At 40.2% G+C, this 18,548-nt stretch overlaps 1 protein-coding gene, 1 non-coding gene and 1 pseudogene across 2 annotated transcripts in view; 1 reads left to right on the top strand and 2 right to left on the bottom strand.

Moving 5' to 3' along the window:
* NKAIN3 (sodium/potassium transporting ATPase interacting 3) overlaps window positions 1-18,548 on the top strand; it is a 313,544-nt gene that overhangs the window by 277,310 nt on the left and 17,686 nt on the right. The window lies entirely within an intron of this gene.
* LOC138381888 (large ribosomal subunit protein eL8 pseudogene) lies at window positions 6,455-9,333 on the bottom strand (annotated as a pseudogene).
* LOC138382103 (small nucleolar RNA SNORD36) lies at window positions 6,963-7,035 on the bottom strand. The gene has a single exon (XR_011233266.1). It is a non-coding gene; the product is annotated as a small nucleolar RNA SNORD36 (small nucleolar RNA).

Below are 18,548 nucleotides of genomic sequence, written 5' to 3'. Positions count from 1 at the left end.
TTCTCTCCTCTGCGCTGCTGAAGTGGATCTATGGGACTAACTTTTCAGACGGCCGTTTCCGAAGGGTAATAAATGCTGGAGGAAACATTTATTTCCAGCCACCCATCTTCTGAGTCACCTCTCGGCCTCTTTTACTAACTATTTCTTATAAAAATTATGATTGCAGGTCAAAGACAATGAGATAAAAAGCTCACAAAAGGCAGAGTGCTAGGAGGGGTCAATGTTTTCCATCATTTGTTCTAATGAAAAAGCCTGTTTATAGCGCTTCCTTCCATTTTTCATTTCTTTTTTAAAATATATCTATCAATCTCTAAGAACACTTTTTAAGACTGGAATCTTTGGTGTGGGGAAGCGGAGCTTGAGTCTGGTGCCTGAGACCACTCAGCCACCCTGACACCCTAGAGACCAGGTCTTTAGAATCTATAATCATAAAAAACTGTCAACATCTTCTTTGTGAATCATCCACTGAAATGAACTTGCCGGCTTGTTACTACCTAGTCAGACTTACGAAACAGAATGTTTTTAATTCAAGGAAGTGAGGAGGCAAGGCAAAATATGCTGAAAAATAGTGTTGTGTAGATACCACCAGGCTTTTTCAGAGGATCTGTTGCCAGCGCTATTGCTTCTGGTATTAGGTTGCAAGTTGCAACTGGGCCGTTTATTTAGGCTCACAAAGGCTAGTCTGGGTTGTACATGTTGAATGATGGGAGAGAAAAGTATATTGAAAACCCTAACAGTTTTTGAAAAGATAATGTAGCTTCAATATTTCACACTGAGCAGCTCAAAATAGCTTTGCTGGTGTACTTTTGAGGAACTTTTCACTGGAAGGACGCATGACTATTGGAAAAAACGTTCCATGTCTCTACTGTCCTAGAGGCGCCCTGCTGGCTGGTGGTTACGTATTTGCCTTTTTGCCCGTGAATGCCTTCTAAGAGGATAAGGTCATATTACCATAGTAATGATGTGAGTTGAAAATTTTTTAAAACCCTATCTCCTCCTGAATGGCCTTTATCAAAAAGTCCCAAAACAGTAAATGTTGTCGTGGATGCGGAGAGACAAGAACACTCATATACTGCTGGTGGGACGGCAAACTAGTGCAACCTCTGTGGAAAGCAGTATGGAGATACCCTAAACAGATAAAAGTAGACCTACCATTCGATCCAGCAATCCCATTATTGGGCATCTACCCAAAAGAACAAAAGACATTCTATAAAAAAGACATCTGCACCCGAATGTTTATAGCAGCACAATTCACAATTGCAAAGATGTGGAAACAACCCAAGTGCCCATCAATACATGAGTGGATTAATAAAATGTGGTATATGTATACCATGGAGTACTACTCAGCTATAAGAAACAATGGTGAAATAGCACCTCTTGTATTATCCTGGATAGAGCTGGAGCCCATTCTACTAAGTGAAGTATCCCAAGAATGGAAACATAAGCACCACATGTACTCACCATCAAATTGGTTTCACTGATCATCACCTAAGAGCACATTTAGGAATAACATTAATCGGGGTGTTGGGCAGATGTGGGGCAGGGAGGGGATGGTGTATACATACATAATGAGTGTGATGCGCACTGTCTAGGGGATGGACACGCTTGAAGCTCTGATTCGGGGGGCGGGGGCAAGGGCAATATACATAACCTAAACTTTTATACCCCCACAATATGCTGAAATAAGAAAAAAAAAAACCCTATCTCCTCCTAAGAATTTATGAGAGAAGTTAATGGGAGAAAATTTGACTAGTTTGTTAATATCCAAATATCCCTTCCTTGATTTATAATGTGTGGAGAAGCCTCAGAGAAGTAAAGTGACCACAAGGTCAGAGACTAGGGGAAGGAAGCCGCAGAGGCCTGGGTGATCCTCAGGATGGAAACCAGTCCATTGTTTTGCACTCCTGGCAATGTACAGATATTCAAGGGTCAGAGGAGAGGATAGTGTTGTGAGTCAAAGAAAGAGAAATGTGCAAGACTAAATAAGGGTGATCCTGAAGCACAGTCACCATTTCAAAGACGTCACCTGTTTTCCCAATAAGCCATTCAGAATCTACCGGTTCTTTTCTTTCAGTAACTGTCTGATTGGTTGCATGTAACTGTCCTAAAAGCTGATTTCTCCATCAGTCTCACCAAAGCTCTGATTTAGAGCCTGAAACATTTTCCCTAATGTGCCAAGATGGCTCTGCCAAGTAGCTACACAATTAATTACTAATCTTCCCACTGGAATAGAAGATCTAGGAGGGCAGGATCTTTGTTTCGTTTCCTGATGTAACCCTATAGTTTAGGAAAAATGCCTTGCACATAGCATGTAATAAAGAAATGTTCCCTGAGTTTATATTATTAAATAATTTTTTTGGATCCAGCAACTCATTTTTACAAAACCCTGAGGTTCTCAATCAAGTTTGATGAAATCATACTGCCTTATGTGTAGAATTTAGTGAGATGTCTGATGCACTTGCAAATTGTGAGACAAGTGGAGGGTCCTGCATGTATTTAATATAATTAGATGGATTTTTAGCAACTTTGAAGGTCAAGACATAGGGTGCTGGATTAAGCCCCCCCTGTACCACATCAGAACAGCAGCTTGATTTTGGAAACTACTGGATAAGACATCCCAGAGAAAACAGGTTCACAGAAGGTATTAGCATTCACAGAATGAGGCAAGCATTTGGGAGTGAACTCATCTGCAAAATATGGCCAAGGGGACAGTTGTGGTCAGAGAGTAGGGAACAGCATGGTGGTGACCTCGGCCACCCCACGCATGGGAAGGTCAGGCAGCACCGCATAGGATCCTAGCCACAGTGCTATGGTTGAGAGACAGGATTCCAGTCCTCAAGACAGTCTTTCTCAAGAAAAATATCATAAGCACTCAAACACCCAAACCAATGAACCAGGTGGGGATGCTCCCCAGGGACAAGATAGAGAAGCCTTTTTACTAGAACCAGCTTCAAAGTCAGCACCAAACTCATGGTGAGGTGGAGCCCAGGCTGTGCTTATCTCACTAAACCAGGACTCTTACAATTCAGCCTGACTAGGGACTGTCTACAGGCTTATATTCTACTCTGTTTTCCTGAATCCACCAGGTGCTTTCACACCCAAGCCTTTGAGAGAAGCCCTTCCCTCTGTCAACCCACTAATTTATATACATCCTTCAAATTTCAATTTAACTGTCTCTTCCCAAATTTGACCACTTTCCTCCCACCCTCCCCAGGCTAGGTTAAGGTACCTGTGGTATGGTGTTATATGACTTCATGGCACATTGTGCTTTTTCCTTGGAAACATTGAACACAACTGTAATTTTTTAAAGTCACGATATTTGCCAGGGCCAAGCCTATTGCCTGACATAATGGGCACCCTATACAATTTTCAATGAGTATTAAATCAATCAACATAGGAACAAATGGACTCAGTAGGATGATTAGGATTTCCATTCCTTCCTTTTCTAGTCTCTGTCTCTATTTACATAAATGATTCCTCTTCACACAGCTGGAAACTTGGACATATTCCTTGACTCTTCCCTCACCTCCCACACCCAGTCACCAAATGAGACATCTTCGCCCCTGTCTTAGTTCTTTTGGGCTGTTATAATAGAATATCATCTACTGGGTAGCTCATAAACAGAGAAAGTTACCTCGCACAGTTCTGTGCTGGGAAGGTTAAGGTCAAGGTACCAGCAGGCTTGGTGTCTGGTGAGGGCCACTGCTTGGTTCACAGATGGCCGTATTCTCACTGTGTTCTCACATGGCCAAGGGGACAAGGCAGCTCTCTGGGGCCTTTTTTGTGAAGGCATAGGGCTTTGCCCTCATACCTAATCACCTCCCAAAGACCTCACCTCCTAACATCATCACACTGTGATTACATTTCAATATATGAATTTGGGGGGAACAGAAGCATTGAAACCATAGCATCTCCCTTCAAGTAACTAACAACTCCTACGTGTTGTTTAGCATTCCTCTAGTAAACACCCTCCTCCCTACAGCTCAGCAGCCCCTGAGCATGTCTCTGAACCTGTAATCAACTCATTTTTTAATTATTAATAACTGCATCCCCCTCTCACAGAGAGTGAAGATCAAATCTTATCTACCCTACGACATCACGACCTGGCTCAGTATACAGAACATCACACGAAATTAGTGAATATTTGTTGCACAAAATACATAGTATGGAAAATGCCCCATGCCTTTACATTATCTCTCATGTCTCTTTTTGCACTCCTTAAGTTTAAACTTCCCCTTCCCTGTTCCATAAGGAAAAAATCTGATTAATTCAGAATAAGTTATAAATGGTTTGTGCCCTTGTATTCTCTGAATATTTTCCAGAGAAAAGGTGTTACCTTATATTGTGTACTTAGATTATCTGGAAATTTTTCAGAGAGAAGACATGGCCTGTTTTGACCAAAAATTGACACCAGCAAGCAGACAACTCCTGTACCTCAGAGGGCATTTTAATTTTCTGTTCCCACTTGAAACTGGATGTTAGGAATTATTTAAATGAAAGTGGTCCTAACTCTGCCAATATCAAGCTCTTGACCGTTGATAAATCACATCACCTTTTTGGGGCTCCCAAGGCACTCTACAGCTGTAACACCGCAGGTCTATGGGTGACGCCCAGGGGTGGGGGTATCTCCAAGTGTGATCAGGCACATCACCTTTTCTCCTTCATTGATTTGCAAACGGCTCACGAGCTGTTTCCAAACATGCTGACTTCTGTGTTCCAGAGTTGTAGTGGTGGAGTGTGTTGCATCAGTCTCACCCCTAAAACAAGCCGACTACACAAGTGCCTGCTCCGCTCCGGAGGCGGCAGAATCACACCTTTCTACTCCCTGCTTCAGACAAGTCGGAGCTCTCAGGTTCTCACTGTTACCAACAGCACCAGGCTGTGCAGCGTGTCCTTAAATTGAGAAGAGAGAATGAAGAATCTGCCATCCAGATGGTACAGAATGGAAGATGAGGGCTTTGGGATCCAGATGTGATAATGAGAGAGCAGAGTAGCAAATAAAAAAAATCACACCCTCATGGCACCCTGCATGCACAGTGAGGGAAAGAAGGGGGCTGTAAGGATTTTATGAGGATCCTGTGCAATGGTTTTATCCTGGTTATTAGTGGTAAAATCTAGGGGCCCAGGGGAAGAGCAGCTGACAGCGTTCTGCCAGGACCCCCGTGTTTCCATTTTATATCTAAATTCAATATGCCAATCCTAACCTCTCTCCCACCCACTAAGTGCCCCACTGCAGGCATACTGCCCCCGCCCCTGCTTCTCCCCGCGCTGCTTGGTGATGCCGAGAGCAGCACAGGCCCCGATGCAATCTACCGTGTTTCACGTGAGCTGTCCACCCCGCCCAAGTTCAGCACTTTCTCCGGGGCCCATAAAAGTAAATTCTTTGAGCTGTCAGTGCCTTAGAGAACCCTACTCCCATTTTAGAGACCTTAGAGTCCCTGTCTTTGTTTTCAGGATAAGCGATGAAGGCCCAGAGGTGATAGGATTCCTGGCAGCCTTCTCTTCCACCCTGCACCCTTAGCATTGAGACTCCATTGCTAAAATTTTGTCACAAAGAAAATAAGCCAGGGGGCATGGACTCCCTCAAGTTCCCATGGGCTTTCTCCCACTGGAGCTGTCTGTTACTGTCCACCCATGATCATCATCTTCCTGACATGGAAAATGCGGCCTTCATTCTGTCCTACGGCTTTTGTGGCATCTATGTCCATCCCCCCAGATCTGTAGGCACTTTGCTCCCTTAATGATTCTCTTATTCTCTCTCTCTCTCTCTCTCCATCCCCACCCTTCCACACACACATACACACACACACACACACACACACACACACACACAGTTTCTTCTTCTCACTGGGTCTTTTCCTTTAGCTTATATACAAAGTCACATAAACCAGAAAAAGAAAAAAGAAATTGCCCTTGTTTCCCCTGCTGGCATGTATTTAATTTTCCTTCCCTCACACTCCTTCCCTCCATGTCCAAACTTCTCTGCAAAGTGGCCCAGACTGACAGCACTCACGTCCTCAACCTCATTCACTCTCATCAACTGCTGTCAGGCCTCTGTCCTATGTCATCACCAAAAATGCTGTCTCAGAGGCCAGCAGGGACCTCCTAATTGTCCAGTTCTCTGAGATCTTATCAAGGTTCATTAGAATTGATGGCTTCAGTCACCGTCGACTGCTCCCTCCTTGAGCATTCTCTCTTCTGGGCTTCCAGGCAATCCCATCTCTTGAACAGCATGTATTTTACCAACTAAAAATTATCTCTTAGGACCTAGTGTATGATAGATCAGTAAGGTGACTATAGTTTACCATAATCTATTGTACATTTTAAAATAGCTAGAAGAGAATAATTCTTATGTTTCTGGCATAACGAAAAGACAAATATTTAAGGCAATGGATAGCCCAAGTACACTGGTTTGATCTTTTTTTTTTTTTTTTTTTTTTTTCGCTGGCTGGAGGACGACTTTTATTATTTTTATGTACAGGAGACAACAGTGTACATTTAGCCCAGTTTAGTGGCAAGTTCCTTAGCCTTTGCCTTCTCCAGCTTGGTGATGCGAGCCACAGATTTCGGACCCAGGACGTTGCCTCCCCAGTGACGACGGATCTCGTCGTATCTGTCGTTGTAGTTGGTCCTGATGGCTTCCACCAGCTTAGCCAGAGCTCCTTTGTCTTCAGAGTTAACCTGCGTGAAAGCGACGGTAGTGCAGGTCTTCCTGTGGACCAGACACCCCAGCCTAGCCTTCCCCTTGATAATGCAGTAAGGGACCCCCATCTTCCGACACAGCGCAGGCAGGAAGACAACCAGCTCGATGGGATCCACGTCATGTGCGATCACCACCAGCTGAGCCTTCTTATTCTCCACCAAGGTGGTGACGGTGTTGACCCCTAGAACACACACAGCCACTCCGCATGAGCATTCATGGGTGCTGCTCTGGTCACAAAAAGTGGCCGGGGGGCACAGCTGTGGCTCAGTGTTAAAAAGCTCGGATTTTACTCTCCACAGTAATTTCAGGTGACACTGGTTTGATCTTTACAAATTATACAAATGTATTATCACATGTACCCCAAAACTATGTACACCTAGTATGCATCTATTGAAAACAAATTATTTCTAAAATTCTTATGCAAATTAAGGAGATTTCTGATGCAGACATAGGTAGCAAATTTTGAAGCACTTGTTCCAGCTACTTTTGAAGTGACGATTTATCATTAAGTCCTTAAAATGTTAACCAGCCATCCCTAGTATACATTGTAGCTTATACTCACACTGTTATACTAAAGAATTTTAAGTAAGATCAAACAATAAAACAGAAGCATTTTAAAGTAAGATTAGACAATGGAAGAGATGTTTATCCTTTTTAGATAACAAATTGACACATAATATTCTCAAGAGCTGTAGTCTTGGACCAAATATTTAATAGTTCATGGAGATCTGATTTTATAATTCCTTTGAAGAAATGTCATAGAAGTAACCAGCAATAAAAGGTATATATGGAACACTCGTCTTCATGCTCTTTATACTAAGTACTTTACCGACCAAGAAAAAATATTAATTTAGTGTTCTTTTTGGGAGCAATATTTGAAACTGGAACCGAAATGAGGTATTAGGAAGTATTCACATGACTTAAATGCCAACATGAAAAAAGTAGGGGTGATTTGGTAAAAGCATTTGTCTCTCCTTCTAAGTTGCATGAGGTGCAAAGTAAATTAATTACAAATTGTGCCTAAGTCATACCTAACTAGCTTTTCTATTTTATCCACATTTTTCCTCATTTCTCCTATGATTGTAAGAACAGAAAGTCTAGATGAGAGTTAACGGTGTATTCCAAGGACGTCTTTCTTTGTCACAGTTCAATCAACCGAAAAACTTGTAATGTTTCCCAACTCTTATTCATTTACTATCACCTTCAGAAATTTTGTGACATCTATGTCCAGGCTTGCATCAGAGACTGGCTGGCTAATCACTAAATCCGTTTGTTTGTCCTTCTCCCAGGCACACGGCTATCCCTTATGTCCCAGCCTCCATGCAATTAGGTGTCCCAAGACTTTGAATTCTAGACTGTTGGTCCCAGGCCTGGCCCCTAAGTAACTTCCACATGTGATCTTCATGTTCTTTCCCTTTCTGCCTGTGGGACACAGACCAGCATAGAAGCTCTGGAAGCCACGTGTTTAAAATAGTGGAGCCACAGTACCAAAGGAGCCCAGGTCTCTGACTTATTGCTTGGAGGAAAGTTGACCCCGTGTAAATTGAGAATAGGGTGGTGAGTGCCTTTGAGGCACAAGACCCTGAGGAGTACCCCAGTGGGTGTATGAGGGAACTGCTCCTAGAGGGGGAGCCCCCTGAGTAGAAACAGGCAAGAGTCTCCATGTCACTCTGGGGGAGTCAAACATTTCAGGCACGCAGCAAACATAGCAGTGCCTCCTGTGCACCCGGGAAGATCTCTTAGAGGAAATAACATCTTAGCTAAGAACGAAAGAATGAAAAGGAGCCCCGAGGCAAAAGGCCAGCAGAGCATCTGGGCAGAAAGAACAGCAAGTGCTCAGGGAATCACTTCCTGGCAGAGGCTTCCAGCCAAAACAAAGGCTTTCACTTCGAAAGCAGCTTCATACCAAATGCTCCTGAGGGTCAAAGAGGTGATCTGGGCTTTCCTGACCTTCTGACTCTCAAAAGAGTAGTGAATTAAGGGCAGATTGTACCAGGGACTTCATTTTTAGCCCTGTATTGAGCAGGAGGGCTATGCAAAAAGAATGGAAATCACACTGTTTTTCACATGTCAGAAAAAGTGCACAGCTTGGATTTAAGTTTTGTTTTCTTTCCCTTTGCTCTATATTTGCCTCATTTTCTATTCATTCACCCACATGTTTATTTGGAAAAGTAAATTAAATGTGTGTTTTTTTGTTTTTTTTTTTTTTTACTTAAGGAAAACAAAGACTCTTACTAAAGTCAAAACCAGGGTCTTATAATAACTGTGTTTTCCTCCTGAGAAAGTTGCAGGAAAACAGGAGACCAAAGCTGCTCCAGGACTTGTCTCTGTGCATTCTCTGATGTCTATGAGGGGGCTTTTTTGCACAAAAAATTCTCTTTGTATCTACTCTGAGTTTTATGCAATGTATGCACTTTCTTAAAGTGACAAATTTTTTTTAATCTCTTTTTTTTAAGCTCTAAGTGCTACATAGAATGTGTAGTATTCAGTTTATAAATTTGGAAGTTTTAATAATCATTTTTTGGGGGAAGATTTCTTTTTATTGTGGTAAAATATACATAATGTAATTTTAACATTTTTAAGTATACAATTCAGTGACATTAAGTACACTCACAATGTTGTCCAACCATCACCACTATCTATTTCCAGAACTTTTTCATCATCTTAAACAGAATCTCCATACCCATTAAACATTAACTCCTTTAATATTTGTCCTTTTTTGTCTGGTTTATTTCACTTACAATAATGTTTTCAAGTTTCATCCATATTGTAGCATGTATCAGAATTTCATTCCTTTTTAAGGTTGAATAATATTCCATTGACCTTTCAATTCCTATTTGATCTATTTAAATTCAATAGTCTACATTCCTGTAAATAAGCTGTTTCATTTACAACTTAAAGTTCCTTAAGCCTTTAACCTGCACTCATGAATTCATTGTAATTATCATTCTTTTGAAGTCCTTCAAATATTTGTCCTAATAAATAAAACATTCACTAGTTTTTAAACTACTCTAGCAAATCTAATAAATCTAATAAAATAAGCTATATATAAATTAAATCTCAAATTTCTTTAAACATTACACAAATTCAATAAGATTTTCCCACGTCTTTCAAATCACAAGGGGAAATTTTATTACTCAATTAAAATTTTGAATTGGTTTTACAGGGTGAATCTATCAGATCTAACATAATCTGTCTGATTATATTAAGAATTACAAAGATTTTACATACTCAGTAGACACAGATTATTCCAATGATTATAAAATCCTAATCTATACTTTATAGAACAGTATTAACACTATATTAGAGTGGCTTGCTTTGTTCTTTCTCTAGACAATTTCCTATATTGGAAATACACTTTTCCAATAAATAAGCATCTTGAACAACTTGAGGTTGCTACATGTTCAGGAATTTTCATCTGGGAAGCAGGACCTAAATTCCAAGGGATTGTATAACTTTCCACTAATGAATTTAAAGAGCTTCTTTTATTATAGTTGTAGGAACAAGTGGAAATCTTATTCCATATCTTTCAAATGTAATTAATCTAGCAGCCCACAACACAGACTTGGATGACATTAGATTTGAGTAGAGAGAAGACTTCACTCCTTTTACGAGTCTCTTTCTGATTGGTTTTATACTTGTTAGCTCTTTAAAACATTTTAATGTCTTCCTATCTAGTTTGACAGACCTTTGTTGACATTCCATTTGCTTCTTTTAATCATATCACTGGATAGAATCCTGTATTCTTTCCAGACTCTAGGTTGCCAACCTTTGTAGGCATTTAAATGTTTGATTGGGCTGCATTTCTCTCACAAATTTTTTTGTCCAAATCCAAAAGTATTTCTAGTCCAGATCAGTCCAATGTATTGTTTAATTTTAGATCTTTAAATAAGCTTAAATAGCTAATTTTTCATTGATTTATTGATTCATTCATTCAAGAAACAGTTATTGAGAGACTTCTCTGAGTTAAACCAAGGACATAGAGATAAGTAAAACTTGGTCCTTTCCTCAGGAGATCTTACATTCTAATAAGTGAGCCAAGTGTGTAAATAATTACAGAAGAGTAAAGTGCAGATAATGGTCTGTGTAAAGTGAATCAGATGCACAGAAAAAATAAGCAGACGCTAGCTGTGTCTCAAGGCATCAAGCATGGCTGCTCAGAGAATGTAAGCATGGTCTTCTATGAAAAATATCACATCAGCAGCAAGGGAACCAAGAAGAGCCATCTTAGATACCAGGAAAAATATATCCTAAGCCACAAAAGCTTAGAAAAACCATAGAATACTCAGAAAGGCCTGTGGAAAATCTGGATCACTCAGGAAATCATGAGCTAGATATGTTCTGTTCCCTAACTGAACAGTGGATCAGTCTTTGAGGGACCTTGGACTCTGTTTATACCAGGGATTTCCAACCTATTTCATATTTGGCACTCACAGGCAAGGCCAACATTTATAGGCATCCAGTGGTAAATAAATTACTCATCTCCCAGCCTCACTCACACACACACACACACACACACACACACATGCCAGGGAATGGGGGACTCAATATCTTATCACATTTGTCCCCACTCAGGCCACACCATTTGGGATGCTCTGCTGGATGATGTGAGGCCAAAGAATGGATTCAATTTTGGGAATGGTATGATCAGATTCAATTTTCTTTGAACAGTAATTCATAGAAAGAGAAAAGTACTTACAAAAGAGATATCGGGGGGGGGAAGGAAAAAAAGAGAGATCTCAGTGAAGAAATAGCATTTTAAATGGAGATTGTCCTAGGAAAGGGAGAACCAAAAGTAATAATAGGGGCTATAAAAAAAAGAAAATAATATTTCAGAGGGGAAATGTCCAAAATTGTGGAAGCAGACAGTAAAAAGGAATTATGGAGAGACTTCAAAGCCAATAAGTATTTGTTACTTGATTTAGAAAGCAAAGCAAAACATTGGCTAGATTTAAACAAGAATGATAAAAATACATTGAGGACAAAAACTGGATAACTAAGAAAAAAATATATTATGTAGGAAAAGAATTTATTTAAAGCTCTTTGGACAAATTCTCAGAACTGTTTTAAGTCCCATTCCTCTTTGAACATGATTTTTCCTCTCAGCCATTCTAGTCTACTTCATTGACTCTAAAGAAAATTTAGAAACTCATTATTCCATTATTTAAATATTATATATGCTACCAAAGATTTTAAAGTGGGAAGAAATAGTAGGAACTGATTATGGGAAAGATCTGGACTCTCAAAAGGAATAAAAGCCAGAAGTGTGGCCAAATAAAAATGCAGGATAGCTCCAAAAATGGAAAAGCTAGGTGTCTTCAGGATTTTTTCCAATCCTGTTTTCTCCAGAACAAAATTTTTCTCCAAATGAGCCCAGCAATACTGACACAAAGGCCTTCAGCTACCAGCGGATTTGAACCGACAGTAAGTGCAAATTTACCAAAACTTTGAAAGTGCCTTCAGTAAAGCCCAACTGCAGTCGCTACCTGCACGCAGCCGCTGCATCCAATTACCCAGCTGCTGACAAAGATTAACTGAGGGGGTGAGGGCATATCTACTGCAGTGAAATGAAGCACTGTGTGTATGGCTTTAAAAGAGCTGAGTAACTTTAAAGACAACAGAAAATGTACTATTAACGTTGGAGACTAAAGTAAGACAAAAAAAAAAAAAAACACCACTTGTTACTTTTTCCGAATACAAGAAAATCAACACTAAGAAGTGTACATGTGTTTGGAGGGGTGGAATGGTGGAAGCAGGTGTGTTATGAGCAGGTTTATAAAGACAGTACAATTCTTGCAACACAGAGTGGTGAGAGAAGCCGCAGCAATGGTATATGCACCACTGCAGGGACAGTACAGCCGGGTTCCGCAACTCCACAGGCAAAGACAGAGTATGAAAGTGAGCGTGGTCCAGGGAATCCTCAGAGAACAACCAGAATGAGCTCATCACTGCACCTAAAGGAATAATGGGAACATTAAAACATTTGGAAAAAGTCACTTTTTCTCCCACTCCATGGGACTCCACAAAGAATGATTTGAAATACGAAGATGAGAGAGATATCTCCCCTCAGGATTCATGCTGCTATGAGGAAAAAAAGAGTGAGAATGAAAGTAATGCCAGTGAAATGCTAAACAAAAAGCGAGCGAGATCGTGGAGTGGGCACTTGGGCCGGTGGCTGCGTGTGCACCCGACCCGCTCATGGACCGCTCAGTGATAGCCCTGGAGAGAGGGAGAGCCAGCACTCCCACGTGACACTCCACCGCACAAAGTCTGCCTCCACTGAACTGTCTTTTCTTTCCTAAGCAACATCTTTATATGCGAAAACTTACCTTTCCAGAATAAAAACCAGTCATAGGAGAAAAAAAACTCTAGGCTTCAAAATGTGGCAGACTAATCAACTTGCCCTCCTCCAAATAGCTACTCCTTCCAAATATGAGAAAACCAAACTAGGCACAAGCTCAGTGCCCGTTCCACCAGGATAGAACGCTGTTCTGGGCAACGGGGAGAAGAGAATGTCAGAATTCTCACAAATCATCATGGGATCCTAAACAAAACATAGCTTTTGAAATTTGGGAAATCAATAGTTGATGGGAGCATGTTGTCAAACTAAGATGAATGTTTAAATAAAATCAGTAACAGATTTCTCCCACTCACACAGCTTGTAAGAAGTGGAACTAATATATGATCCAGATATCTTGGGTGCCACAGTGCAAATGCATTCCAACATATGGTAATGCTTTCTTTCCAACAAGGATAACAAGAAATTCTTCGTAAATAAGTTAAGAGAGAGAGAGAGACAGACAGACACTGGTCATTCACTCGATTAAAACCAGAAGTCATATTTAAATATTGAGTGATAATATAAATTACTGGCACAACGTAGAGAAAAATTATAGACTAGCCCACTAAAATTTAAGTGGGTATGGGAAGGTACATGTAATATAACTGTCAACTTAAAAATTACAAATTTATAAATTTGGAAAGGGGACTTCTTATAAATGGTTACAGCCTGCAGAATGGCCATCCTGACAGGCTAGAAAGAGCCTGGAAACAGGCACTTTGTAGGAGCAAAGCATGAGACAGGAGTTTATGCCGAGCAGGTTGGCCAAGTATACACATTCAATAGGTTATAGGAAGAGCTATAAATATTCATGAAGGGGCTCCTAACCCATGTGTATTGCATAAACACGCATGTTACACATGTCCCATGTTCATGTTGGGGTAGAGACTTAACATTTAAATGTATTACCATTAGGCCCTCTACATCAAAAGGTAAAGCGGGGACATGAGGGCACTCAAGTGCACAGTCTCTGTAAATGGCCAGAGCCAGCCCATGGTTGGTGATCCCTTTTCAGGAGAAAGTTACTGAAATCAGTCTCCTGTCCAACCAAAACTGGTTATGGCTTGTGGAACAGGGGGTCAGTTAGTCAGGGTCTGGCAGTGAGCTGCAACTGTTTCAATATTGCTTATCTTGAGGCCAGTGCTTGTAAAGTTGCTAGAGAAAAAGAAAAACCTTGTGGCAATTAGAACATAGGTTAGGCTTTAAGTGTAGGGGTGGGTGACTCAACCCTTGTCTGGCATGGCCTTAGGTCTTGTTTATAACTTGGTCCCTCGTTGCCACAAAGAATTGCTCCGTCAGTCTTATGATCTCTGTTTTAACATCAATGCAGTTGTGTCTACACTGCAAAAGGGAGGGGGTGTAAGGAGATGTGTCTGACCTCTCATTTTGTCTTAGCCAGGAACTCAGGTTTTAAGGTTTCTTTGGAGTCCCCTTGGCCAAGAGGAGGTCTGTTCAGTCAGTTGGGGATATTATGATTTTATTTTTAGTTCTCATAACACACCCAGTAATAATCTTCCCCACAAACAATTGTCTTAGCACATAAGAGTCAATATGTGAAATTTGTCCTTAGAATAACAGACTCTCAGGATCCAGTTCAAATGCTACAAAATTATGAAAACAACCAAACTAAAAAACGAAAACTGTATTTAATTTTAATAGCTACAAAATTGTATATGGCTATCCAGTGAAATTAGAAGAATCTGCCATTATTAAAGTCTGGCTTGATACAATGTAAGAGAATATAACACAAGACAGATAATGTGGGTGTGATTTTTAAAAAGCAAAAATGTAACTTCCATTATTTTGCAAAGACCAGACTTAGCCTTTCTTCTTTGCATTCGTCACTTGGAGGAAAACTCAGCCACCTCAGTGATTTCTCAGCCACGTCAGGTGTGAGCACAGGAGGGATTCTGAGGCTAGGTTGATGTGGTGGTGTGGGCTGGGAAGAGTAGGGGCAGACATCCACTTTCTTTCCTGTCTTTCATGTTGGCATCCACTGAGCTGTGGCCTCAGTGATCATGCACATCCTGCTCTTGGCTGTCAGCACCGCAGGTGTGAATTGCAGCGGACCTGGAGCTGCATACCAACTTCCTGAGCATCGTAACCGCTGCTTCACCTCTGTCTTCTGCAACCGCACAGATGTCTCTGTGGCCAGCCCTCATTCAGAATTGTATACAGAAGGCAATTCTGGGACACATAATTCCAGCTTAGATAAAGTGACACAGCATAAAATCACTACAATTTTTAATAATAAAACTAAGTCATTACTCTTTTGAAAGTAGCCCATGCAATTTAAATGCCATAGCAATTTAATACTCACAGTTGTTCATTTTAAAAGTACCTAAACAAGCTTTAATTAACAATTGAAATTTTAATCCATTCCATTTTCTTTTGGGACATGTATCTCCATTTCATTTCTCCCATAAAATTCTGTCCTAATGTAATATGTTTATTCTTTAAAGCTTTTTTCTTAGTCTATCATATATTTCTGCAGTAAAAAAAATTTATAAATTGAAATTTCATTCTCAGTGTTATCTTTGCATGAATAGAGTTCTTAATTTGTATAGTTCAGTTATTAATCTTAAATTGGAGAATTTTGTTGTTAGTGCTTTTTGCATGCCATTTAAGAAGTCTTTGCCTAACAAGTCCATGAAGGTATTCTCCAATATTATATTTTATTTAGTTATTTATTTAGCATGTCATATTTTGATCTATTAAATTTTATCATGTGACATGGAAACAACGTTCTTTTTCTCCTCCATATACATATTCAGTTGACCCAAAACCCTTGATTTAATAAACTATGCTTTCCCCGTTAGCTTATGATGGCACCTTTGCCATAAATCGAGTAGGTCTATTCTTTAATTCTGTTATGCTTCATTTCTTCTTGTACAAATAACATACTCTCTTAATTACTAAAACTTATTTGGAATAAAGTCTTGATATCCGGTAGTTCTTCAACCTTGTTCCTTTTCAAGATTGTCTTTGCCTTTTCACATAAATTTTAGAATCAGCATTTTTATTAAACTGCTGAAATTTTTAATGGGCTTTCTTTGACTTCGTAGGTTAATTGTTCTACAGATCAATTGGTATCTTGAAAATACTGAGTTTCACAATCCACTAATGTCTCGTGTTCTTCCATTTATTTAAGACATCTTTAATTTTTCTCAATTACATTTTGTTGTAGTCAGTGTACAGGGCTTGCAAATCTTTTTAGATTTATTCCCATGAATAAAAATTTAATTTTTCCCTGTAATCCGGAAATTTTTAAGTGTTTAAGTTTTTATCTGGATGAAGTTATAATTGCAGTTATTGGCTATCAACATGATGGAGCAAACATAAATGTATTACAAATCTTGATGAATAAGTCCTAAACATAAAAAAGAAATATTTATTTAAAAGGCACCTCTTAATGAAACAGATGGAGAAGCTTTGTTTCAATTAGGTCATGCATTCATGGATAAATATTAGTTATTGCTAGGATGAGATAGGCTACCTCAAGTACTTCCAATATTTGGTGCTATTGTTTATGTATAGAAATCTTGTTCGAAGAAAAAATGTGAGAATGGGAAAAATTTTTTTTAGAGCAATGTCACTCAATTTTTTTAAATTCCTTCCTTCTCCAAATATTTTTGAGGACCTACTTTATACTAGGCACTGTTCTAGGTGCTGGGGACATAGCAGGGAACAAAACACATAAGATCAGACAAAAACTCTTGCCTCATAAAGTTTAAATAATAGTGAGGGAGTCTGACAACAAATGAAATTTTTTAAGTAAAGTATACAATATACCATGGCAAATAGTGATAAATATAAAAGAGAAAAAACAAAACAGAAGGAGATAGGACATGTGCAGAGGATTGACATTGTAGATAAAGTAGCTGAGATATATGCCAAAAAAATACATAACTGTCTTATTATCAAAAAATTATTTTTAAAGTACTACTAGATGATAAATCAGTTAGGTTCTTCTTCAATTTTTTTTTTTTTTTTTTTGGAAGCCAAAAATTGAAAACCACCTACTTTGTATTTAGTAGCTATTACTTTATCAACATCATCATAGAAAATTAAAACTGCCCTTTTATCTGGTGCCCTGAAGGCTTTTGCCCCCAGGGTGATGCACCAAGGTAAGATTCCAGATGGCTGAGATAAATGCATGTCATTGCTACGGGAAAAGAAGACAATTGTGGAAGGGGATGAGAGAACCAAGATCCAGAATGGCCACAGGTACTTCTTCAAGGCACATAAATTTTGGAATTAAGGCTCTTGACACTGACCACTCTGCATGCCTACACAGCATCTGGGAGGTCTTACATTCTCTGGAGCACCCATCTCGCAGTTTGCCTCACCTTTCCATCCCCAGGGGGAGGAAGAGCAGGGATCCCAGACAGGACTGGGGTTGCGTCCAGACCCTCCAGCCTCGCAGTGATTGTTCTCAGTGTTCACAGACCAAATTGCCTTCAAGGACAACTGAACTATATCATTTCTCCATATCAGTACCTAAGACTGAGCGGGACAAGATGGAGTGAGAAGAGTCCATTTTGCACAGCCATAACCAAGCAGGAAGAGGTAAAAATGTTGGAAAGCTCTGATTCGGACAGTGCCACCTCTGGGGCTGTATACTCCACTCTTCCAGCTGGAGCTGACTTATCGTTGAGCATCTCGTGGGTCCCATGTGCTTCCCTTCTTCAGTTTCACATGCCTTCTGAAAGGTGGAAGAGATTTTAAACTTCTTAAATCACGAAAAGAACAACAAAGAATAGCCATAAGGCTGGCACCTGGGTGTCACCTGCCTGTTTGGACAGCACTTAAAAGTTACAAAGTTATTTCAGGCAGGTGGCAGCACAGCTCCAACCCCTCTCTCTGGGCATCAACAATGTTCTAGAGCACCGTCGAGTCCATTGCGCCAGCAGACCATCATGACACTTCTGAGGCGGCTTGGTGTGTTGTGAGCAGCCCTGACCACAGCTGAGGTTTGACACAGCAGGTCGTGCCTTCTGCACGCTCAGACTCTTCAGACACGAAACAACAGCAGAAGCAGTGACGTTGCAGAGTGGCTGTTCCCTAGTAACACCAGCAGAGTTTAGTTGCCAGCTACCTCTGAAATAACTGGCCTCTCCTAAAAGCCCTCATTACCCGTGGGGTGCTGCAAAATCCTCTTTGCAGTCTTTTAAGGGCCTCTCTGTGTGCACTAAGTTGATGGCAAGCCTCTTCCCCAGCTTTTTTCTTATGAATTCATATCACAGAACAAGTAAATCACAATGTAATGGCTCCAATATGGGAGTTCTTCAAGGCCTGGGCAATGCTTCCTTAAGACTTTATTGCTGGACTTGGCAACTTGTAAAATAAATGCTTACTAGAAAGGCCTAATACCTACAGAGCAGGAACAAAGATGGAAAGCAAGCTCAGAATAAATATGTTAATTGGTCCTCATCTCCCTGAGTTCTTTTCTCTGAGTTAAATGCCATGTTGCAGGGGCTCTGTGTTCCTCAATTCGGTGACAAG

The sequence above is a fragment of the Eulemur rufifrons genome, chromosome 3 (genome assembly GCF_041146395.1).
Source record: "Eulemur rufifrons isolate Redbay chromosome 3, OSU_ERuf_1, whole genome shotgun sequence".
Classification (NCBI taxonomy): domain Eukaryota; kingdom Metazoa; phylum Chordata; class Mammalia; order Primates; family Lemuridae; genus Eulemur; species Eulemur rufifrons.
The sequence above is the reverse complement of the archived record's forward strand: the minus strand, read 5'-3'. Positions and strand labels throughout refer to the sequence as shown.